General features: G+C 46.0%; 2 non-coding genes across 2 annotated transcripts; one reads left to right on the forward strand and one right to left on the reverse strand.

Moving 5' to 3' along the window:
- Positions 1–7375: 7375 nt before the first annotated feature.
- trnan-guu (transfer RNA asparagine (anticodon GUU)) lies at positions 7376–7449 on the forward strand. Its single transcript has one exon. It is a non-coding gene; the product is annotated as a tRNA-Asn (tRNA).
- Positions 7450–9440: 1991 nt separating this feature from the next.
- trnak-cuu (transfer RNA lysine (anticodon CUU)) lies at positions 9441–9513 on the reverse strand. The gene has a single exon. It is a non-coding gene; the product is annotated as a tRNA-Lys (tRNA).
- Positions 9514–9756: the final 243 nt, after the last annotated feature.

The following is a 9756-nucleotide window of genomic DNA, read 5'->3' on the forward strand; positions in this document are numbered from 1 at the left end:
TTTGAGGGTCCTTGAAACGTTTCCACTGCTCACCTGGGGCTCGCTTGCGGTGTAGGAGTTCCGAGTAGAGCGCTTGCTTTTGGAGTCTTGTGTCAGGCATGCGAACAATGAGGCCCATCCAACAGAGCTGGTCGAGTGTGGTCAGTGCTTCGATGCTGGGGATGTTGGCCTGATTGAGGACGCTAACGTTGGTGCGTCTGTCCTCCGAGGGGATTTGCAGGATTTTGCAGAAACATCATTGATGGTATTTCTCCAGTGACTTGAGGTGCCCACTGTATAAGGTCCATGTCTCTGAGCCATACAGGAGGACGGGTATCACTACAGCCCTGTAGACCATGAGCTTAGTGGCAGATTTGAGGGCCTGGTCTTCGAACACTCTCCTCCTCAGGCGGCCGAAGGCTGCACTGGCGCACTGGAGGCAGTGTTGAACCTCGTCGTCGATGCCTGCCCTCGCTGATAATAGGCTCCCGAGGTATGCAATTATTCATCCTCTCACAGACCTCAATTATTTTCATGTGATAAACTGATTGAGAATAGAAAGAGGGTTAGTGCTCGAGATCTTAACCACTCGACCACCAAGGAAAAATTACGATAATTGTATATATTATATATATATATATATATCTATACAAATAGAATCATAGAATCAGAAAGTTTCAGCACAGAGTGAGGCCATTTCAGCCCATCGTGTCCGCACCGGCCGACCAAGAGCTATCCAGCCTAATCCCACTTTCCAGCTCTCAGTCCAGAGCTCTGTAGGCTGCGGCACTTTAAGTGCACATCCACGTATCTTTTAAATGTGGTGAGGGTCCCTCCCTCTACCACCCTTTCAGGCATTGAGTTCCAGACCCCACCACCCTCTGGATGATGAAATGTCCCCTCATATCTCCTCCAAACTTCCCCCAATTACTTTAATTCTACGCCCCTTGGTTGTTGACCCCTCTGCCAAGGGAAACAGGACCTTCCAATCCATTCTATCCAGGCCCCTCAATTTTATACACCTCAATCAGGTCTCCGCTCAGGAGCCTCTGTTGCAAAGAAAACAGATTCAGCATCTCCAAACTATCCTCATAGCCAAAATTCTCCAGACCAGGCAACATTCTAGTAAATCTCCTCTGCACCCTTTCCAGTGAAATCACATCTTTCCTGTAATGTGGTGACTAGAACTGCACGCAGTACTCCAGCTGTGGTGTAGCCAGTGTTTTGTACAGTTCAACCATAACCTCCTTTTTTTTTAAATTTTTTTTTTTGAAATTCGTAGCCAATCGTTCCAATTCTTTGTCAAATCACAAACGCCAGAGGTCACCTTGCACATGCCAAGGATCACTCTGCGCCAATGCTCTTAGCCAAAAGGCCTAGAGCCACTGCACCGTTCCTGGAAGTACTGCAATACCAGGTTCGTGCCATGGAGGTGGATGGGTCAAGCCACCCCACACACCTCCGTGAAGGTGGATGGGTCAAGCCACCCCACCCACCTCCTGTTTCCAAAAAGGCAAGCATATACCTTCCTGACCAGGGAGAAACCACCCGGAGGTCATGGTGGCTGGTCAGGTCAGTTACGCATGATCTTAGCCAAAAGGCCATAACCTCCTTGCTCTTGTATTCCATGCCTTGACTAATAAAGGCAAGTATTCCATATGCCTTCTTAACCACATTAACTACCTGGCCTGCTACCTTCAGGGATCTGCGGACCTGTACTCCAAGGTCCCTTTGTTCCTCTACACTTTTCATTGTCGTACCATTTAATGTGTATTCCCTTGCCTTGTTAAACCTCCCCAAATGTATTACCTCACACTTATCTGGATTGAATTCCATTTGCCACAGTTCTGCCCACCTGACCAGTACATTGATCATCATCATCATAGGCGGTCCCTCGATCGAGGACGATTTGCTTCCATGAGTTCACAGGAGTTTCGATGAAGGACCCGATGTTCCAGTCCTGAATCCAATTGAGTGGGTGGAAGATCCCTTTGTGTGGATTTTTTTAACGTGAGGTGACTGTTGCACATCAGCAATCACACGGGCTTGACAGAGCTGGGTCTTGGTCCAGTGGAAAGGGTTAACCAAGACGACAGGAGACCAGCTCTGCTGCATGGACCCAGTGCCCACACATATCGCAGTGTGGGCTGGGCCCATGCTGCCCCTGGGCCGTTGGCTCTTCTGGGCCCCGTCCCCTCATCTGTCGCACCTCCTCCACGATCTGTCACCGCTCCTCCACCATAAACATTCACCGCATCTCGCCACAAACACTCACCACTCATCCACCCCGACCTTCCCACTCTTCTGTACCTGGGCCCTGCCAATGTTCTTGCTCACGCTCCAAAATGACGACCAGGGTTTTGATGACGTCACCCAGACGCCCATCTCAAAAACGTCGGTATTTGTTTAAATACCTTAAAAATGTTAACATATATGGAATGAAGCTTGAAGCACCTCCCGGAATTCCTTGCAAGATGGGATTATGGTTTGTTGATCCAGATTCCAGAATTCATGGAGAGATGTTACCCGTGGTATAAGGTGGTGTGGCTGGATTCCGATGGACTGCATGGATAGCTTACCAACTTCGCTTGTTGTTTTAGTATCATCGCGCTGGTCCCTCGGAGAACAGTGTGAAGTGGTGGGAGGATCAATGTGGCCAGGATTCGTGTCCTGGTCAATATTTATCCCTCAATCAACATCACAGAGACAGATGATCTGGTCATCATCACACTGCTGCCTATAGGAGCCTGCCGTGTGCAAATTGGCGGCTGTGTCTCCCACACTACAAGAGTGACCGCACTTCAAAAAGTACTTCATTGGCTGCAAAGCGCCTTGAGATATCCATTGATATCTTCCTGTAGTCCGCCACTTTCTTCTTCATTATCAACCACTCAGCCTATTTTAGTGTCATCTGCAAACTTCTTACTCATACCCTCAACATTTAAGTCCAAGTCATTGATGTATACCACAAAAAGCAAGGGACCCAGCACTGAGCCCTGCGGAACCCCACTGGATCACAAAATCAACCATCAACCATTACGCTTTGATTCCTGCCTCTGAACAAATTTTGGACCCAACTTGCCACTTTGCCCTTGAATCCCATGAGCTTTTACATTCGTAACCAGTCTGCCAAGTGTGACCTTCTCAAAAGCTTTGCTAAAGTGCATATACATTACATCATACCACTGCCCTCATCAACCCTCCTGGTTACCTCCTCGAAAAATGCAATCAACTTAGTCAGACACGACCTTCCCTTGACAAATTCATGTTGACTATCCTTGATTAATCCATGTCTTTCCAAATGAAGATTTATCCTGTCCCTCAGGATTTTTACAAATAATTGCAAAAGGTTCGGCTGGCCAGCCTGTATTTACTCAATCCCTTTCTCCCTTTTTAAACAAAGGTACAACATTAGCAGTGCTCCAATCCTCTGGCCCCGCATCTCTCGCCAGTGAGGATTGGACAATGGTGGTCAGAGCCTCTGCTATTTCCTCTTTTGCTGCTCTTATCAGCCTGAGATACATTTCATCCGGGCCTGGGGATTTATCCACTTTCAAAGCTGCTAAGCCACCAATACTTCCTCTCTCACTATGTTTATTTCATCTAATATTTCACACTTCTCCACCCTTATTGCAAAGTCCACATCGCCCCTCTCTTTTGTGAAAACAGATGCAAAGTTTTCATAAAGAATCCTACCCAAGCCTTCCGCCTCCGCGTACAGATTCCCTTAATGGACTCTAATAGGCCCCACTCTTTCTCTAGTTATCATCATGCTCTTAATGTATTTATAAAACATCTTTGGGTTTTCCCAGATTTAATTGCCAACATTCTCTCATGCTCTCTCTTTGCTTTCCTGATATATTTTTTAATTGCACCTCTGCACCTCGAGAGTTTCTGCAGTATTGAGTTATCGGTATCTGTCATAAGCTTCCCTTTTTTTCGTTAACTTTCCCTGTATGTCCCCTGACATCCCGGGAGCTCTAGATTTGTTAGTCCCACCTTTGTTTTAAGGGAACATACTTGCTCTGTACCCTCAGGATCTCCTCCTTGAATACCTCCCACTGCTCTGACACTGATTTTAAGCAAGTAGCCGTTCTCAGTCCACTTTGGCGAAATTCCATCTCAGCTCAGTAAAATTGGCTTTACCCCAATTGAGAACTTTTATTCCTGGTCCCCTTTGTCCTGTTCCATAACTACCCTAAACCTTACTGAGTATGATCACTCGCACCAAAATGCTCTCCCACTGATACCCCTTCTACCTGCCCCTCTTCGATCACAAGACCCAGTCCAGAACCGCCCCTCCCTTGATGGGCTTGTTACATACTGGATAAAGAAGTTCTCCTGAATGCATTTCAGGAATTCTCCACCATCTGTACCATTCACACTATCATTTTCCCAGTTAATATTCGGGTAGTTAAAATCCTCCACCAATACAGCTCTATAGGTTTTGCACTTCTCAACAATCTGCCCATATACTTGTTCTTCTATCTCCCTCTAACTGCCCGGGGGTCTATAGTGCACTCCCAGTAGTGTGATCGCCCCTTTTTTGTTCTTTCATTCAACCCACATGGCCTCGTTTGATGACCCCTCTAACACATCTTTCCTTTTCACAGCTGCAGGATCCGTCAATAATCTCTCACAACTCAACTGAAAGCAGCCGGAATGTGCAGCTTTGAGAGGGGCTTTCTGCACCGTCAGGGCTGGAAACTGTAGAGTTTGAATGTGTACCGAACTGTACAGAGTATTCAACAAATATAGCAGGACTGGGAGACATTGTGCTTTGTTAATACTGAACCAGAAATGCACATTATTCAATGCTTCTCATATTTAATTGAGCATGTTTTCAGCTGGTTTTGAAACGGGAACCTTTTGCGTGTTAAGCGAATGTGATGACCACTACACTACGGAACACACGCTTTCAAAGCAGACTGCAACCTGAATGCAGCAACTTAGACCGCTCGGCCATCCTGACTGCTCAATATTATGTGTGGCCACCTGCAGTTTGATTTTGAACTTTTGTGTCCTGTCACATGAAGTAAATGAGGACAGCAGGCGTATCTCTGCCTGACACCGGGGAAACAGTGAGACAGACCTTGGAGCAAGGGTCTGGTTATTGCGAAACAGCAAAGAAAATATTAATTCTGGAATTACCCAAAAGAACAGGGACCTCAACATGATTTAAACATGCAACTTTCTGATCAAGAGGCAGACACACCACCGCTGCATCACGAGACCTAAACAGTGAGTCTGAGATGTTCGTCAAAATGAAGGTTCTGCAATAAAAGGGGCTTTAAAATCCCCGCCCATTCCCACCGGCAGTGCTCACCTGCCAGTCACCACATGTTTATTTGTTAAACTTTTGTGTTGCTTTCACGGGAAAGCATCATTAATTAACCCATCACCTTATTTTGCACAATGAAAGAAATGCTAACTGAGGGAGAGTTGATACTTTAATCAATAAATACAGCAAATGCTGGAAATCTCAGCAGGTCAGGCAGCATTTGCTCGGAGACTCAACTCGGCTCTGATTGTTCATCCACAGCAAGTTTAAACATAATTCTCCCACTTGGGATCGAACCAGGGACCTTACACGTATAGAGCAAACGTGACAACCACTACACTGCGGAAACCTCTGGCAAAGCAGCCCCAACAGAGCTGACCAGTGAGCTCCCTCTGTGCTGATCGGGAATGTGCTGGCTCACCTTAAACAACTTCTGTCCCACACTCAAAGCTCTCAATCCTTCTCCTCTGCTGCCTTGACAGAAATGTCACGGATCACCCAGCCACCGTGTTCACTTCCACATCCTCACAGTGGGGCCACAGAGGCTCCTACCGTCTCCCCGCGATCAGCGAACTCACCCAGTTTGTAAAATTAAACCCCGAACACCTGTCCGGCAAAGGGTAGGAGAAGCGGGAGAGTGTGTAAGCTCGTTCTGTAACAGATAGTAGTGGGGTTATTAACGGCGATTACAGCAATCATTAATCCTCTCACACACCTCAATTATGTTTCTGCGATGAACTGATTGAGAATGGAAAGAGGTTTAAAGCTCGAGATCTTAACCACTCGACCAGAGAACAGCTTCGATAATTTGTATAAATATAAAAATATATATTTATTTATGGACCTGAATATCAACGGCTAGCTGCCGAGACCTCATGGCGCGACGGTCGTGCATCTAACTTTGAGCGAGAGAAATTGTTCCACAGTGACACCCATTTCATCTTTTGTTCCCTTTTAAACACTAGAAACTGAGACAGGGGAATAAATAGAGAAACCAAAGCTCAACGATACAGACAAGAGGAAGAGAGAAGGGGAAACACTGTCCCCACCCAGAACTAATGCAGAAACCCCTCTGCTGCGCTCGGGGTGGCCACCCACAGCCTGGATACACTAACATCCCAACAGCTCATTGACTGTCGGAGTGGGACCATGCGGCGCTTCAGAAGACAGGTCTAAAAAGCAAAGTCACTGAATCGATCTCATGTGCTCCTTCTGCCAAGAATAGCTACACACAAAAAATGCTTTTATAAAAGTTACACCTTATCTCCAGGTTTGTCAAAAAGTTAGCTTGTTGGTCAAGGGGTATGATTCTTGTTTCTGGCTTGTTAATTGAAATTTGTGAGAGATCCCGGCCGAGCCCATTATTCTGCCGCGAATTTTGAAATTACATCGAACTTTTGCAAAGAAGGACTTACATTTCTGCAATGCCTTTCAGGAACTCATGATGCCCCAAAGCACTTTACAGTCGTTGAGTTATGTTTGAAGTGTTGTAGTGTGGGGAAAGATGTGCCCAAATCACCCCACACGAACCTCAACTCTTTGCGAAGGAGTTCGGTGCAAATAATCAGGTGCCTCAGGGACTTAGACTTTCTTTGAATGAGTTCTGCTTGGACCTGTATTCAAGCTTGAAACAGCAACTGGGCTTCCATCTCACGGGAGCAGCGTGTAGCGGTTAGCGAGTAGGTGACGAGGTTTGGGGTTGATGTACGTCACTTTCAATCTTTGAAATTTCACCAAGCAAAGAAATGATGAATCCAACTGTCCCTGTAATCCTTTTGTTCAGGTTTAATCACAGGAATATCTGCAGTCAGGAGGTGAAAAGTAATTAAAACCTACGACCGGCTTCGGGACAATCAGAATACTTTGTCACGGACAAGGCACTGGAAGGCTGGAAGGTAGATCACACCGGTTGCAGGAGAGCTGGTTGGTGGTGACATGGAAGTGTCTGCAGTGTGCGGGACCAGACTGCTTCCACACATCCACAATGAATGTCCCACCCTTTATTTGGGAAAAGTACAACTGAGAGTGGACAAGTTCCATCCCGGTCGGAGCATTCTGAAGCTTTAACTGACTGACACCCTGGTTTGGGATGTCTTGCAATTTACATTTAAGTTAGTCTCTGTGGCGCAATGGGTTAGTGCATTCGGCTGTTAACCGAACGGTTGGTGGTTTGAGCCCACCCAGGGACGATGCCTTTAACTGTTTTTTCCCCGAGGATTCGGTGCCGCACAGTTCCAGGTTGTCATTGTGCGTTTTGGCTGCACGAATATATTCCGCAAACATTGCCAGCTGTGCTGTTATCCAGTGACTTCCCACTCCAATACTTTTATGAACATTTAGTTCATGGAAAACGATAACAATTTTTTACATGGACCATGGTCCTCCATCCAGTCCACGAGAAATAAATTACGTTATTGTGTTTAAAGGAACTGGTGGAAATTGTCTGACCTATCCTTATGGCTTTGCTCAGATTCTGAGAGTTAACAGTTTGCGAAGAATTATCTCATGCCCAATGCCAAGCACGAAAATGTCTCTCAGCATTTGTTCTAGGAATCCCTTAAATTCGCAATGTCCTGCGAGGCGCCTTAATTCGGCAACATAGCTCACCACTTCCTGGCCCTCCGACCGTTGGCTTGTGTAGAACCGATACCTCGCCATCAGATCGCTTTCTTTAGGATTTAGATGCTCGCAGACCAGCGTACACAATTCTTCATAGGATTTAGTTGTTGGTGTCACCAGAGCTAGAAGATTCTTCATGACGCCATAGGTTGTTGCCCCACAGACGGTAAGGAGGGTCACCCTTCATTTGGCAGCGTTCTCGTCCCCTTCCAGCTCGTTGGCCACGAAGTATTGGTCGAGTCTCTCCACAAAGGCTTCGCAATCGTCCACTTCTGAGAATTTCTCCAGGATACCAACTATTGCTTGCATTTTTGCATGGTTGTTCATTTTCTCGTCACCAATTGATACGGTCATAATAAAGGATGAAACTTAGTATTGTGAACAATGAGTAAGTGTGACCTTAGCTCCTTTAATAAGACTCCAGGGTACAGGTACCTCGTGGGTGGCCTGCTTATATACCATGCTCCCAAGGGACACTGGGATCCCTTGGGACTCCGACAGGTAGGCCCTCTGGTGGTGGTGTGTACAGGTTGTCAAGGGTTAAATACATAACACAAGATGTGTACAGAAATCAACCATCAAAAGCCCTGTCATTAACCGCAAGAGGTTTCCTGCAATTTTCTGATCGCAAAGCGCTTTCAGTCCTTGTCCTTAAAATTGCAGACGTGGAAATTGGGGAGTTTAATGACTTTGAAAGGAGGACATTGTTGTTTGATGCCGTTCTGGTCAGAGAAATGTTTGTGAAAGGAACTTTTTGCAGAGAGAGGGATTGAGCATTTCAGCTTGTTCCTGAACATTTCTCTCTGGGCACTGAGCTAAGCAGCAGTTTCTGTCGTGTCGTGGTTATCACATTTCCCTCACACGTGAAAAGTTCCCGGTTCAAGCCTGCGCAGAAACATTATTTCTCAAACAAAAACTTGTCTGCAATAAAATTAAATAAAAGCTGTTTTGGATACATTGTTGAATGAGCAATGAACATTTAAAACCAGTCTCCTCAAATACAGATTGTGTAAAATCAGATCGGGGATAAAACTTCATCAAGGATTAAAGTTTCATGAATTATTAAAGTTCACTTATTGAAGTTTTGACTGTCCCTGTTAGCATTTCATTCATTCTGTGAAACAACACGATCGGTTTATACCAGCAGATCTAAGCTGCATTTGAAACCACAAACAACTCATTAATTATTCGCTTTTCCCCAGTTCCAGAGCTCAGAGGGTTATTGTCCATCCCTGGGATGCAAGCTACCTCAGACCCAGGCCAAAGCTCCCCGTACACCGGGCACAGGCTCAGGAAAACCCCGGGGGAGAGGTTATCCCGGTCACTGGGCCTTCCAGCAACACTGAACAAGCGCCCGGTCTGAAACTTTCCAGAGTAATAACTTGTAACTGGAGCATCTAACAGTAAGGACGGCCGAGCGGTCTGAGGCACTGCTTTCATTATTTGATTAAATTATCAATTCTCCCTCAGTTCGCATTTTTATCATTGTGCAAAAGAAGATCATGGGTTCATTAATGATATTTACCTGCGAAAGCAACATAAAAGTTTAATGAAAAGTAATCGCCCAACGTGGGGCTCGAACGCACGACCCTGAGATTAAGAGTTTCATGCTATACCGACTGAGCTAGCCGGGCTTCACAAAATTTGCTCTGTCAATCCCCTTCAGAATATTGTCCGTTTCAATGAGATCACCTCTCATTCTTCGAAACTCCAGAGAGTATCTGCATATTCTGCACAATCTCTCACCAGAAGACAGTCCTCTCATCCCAGGAATCAATCTGGTGAACCTCTGTTGTACCACCTCCAAGGCAAGTGTATCCTTCCTCAGATAAGGAGACCAAAACTGTGTGCAGTACTCCAGGTGTGATCTCACCAGG

Source organism: Pristiophorus japonicus, unplaced genomic scaffold (assembly GCF_044704955.1).
Source record: "Pristiophorus japonicus isolate sPriJap1 unplaced genomic scaffold, sPriJap1.hap1 HAP1_SCAFFOLD_296, whole genome shotgun sequence".
Lineage (NCBI taxonomy): Eukaryota > Metazoa > Chordata > Chondrichthyes > Pristiophoridae > Pristiophorus > Pristiophorus japonicus.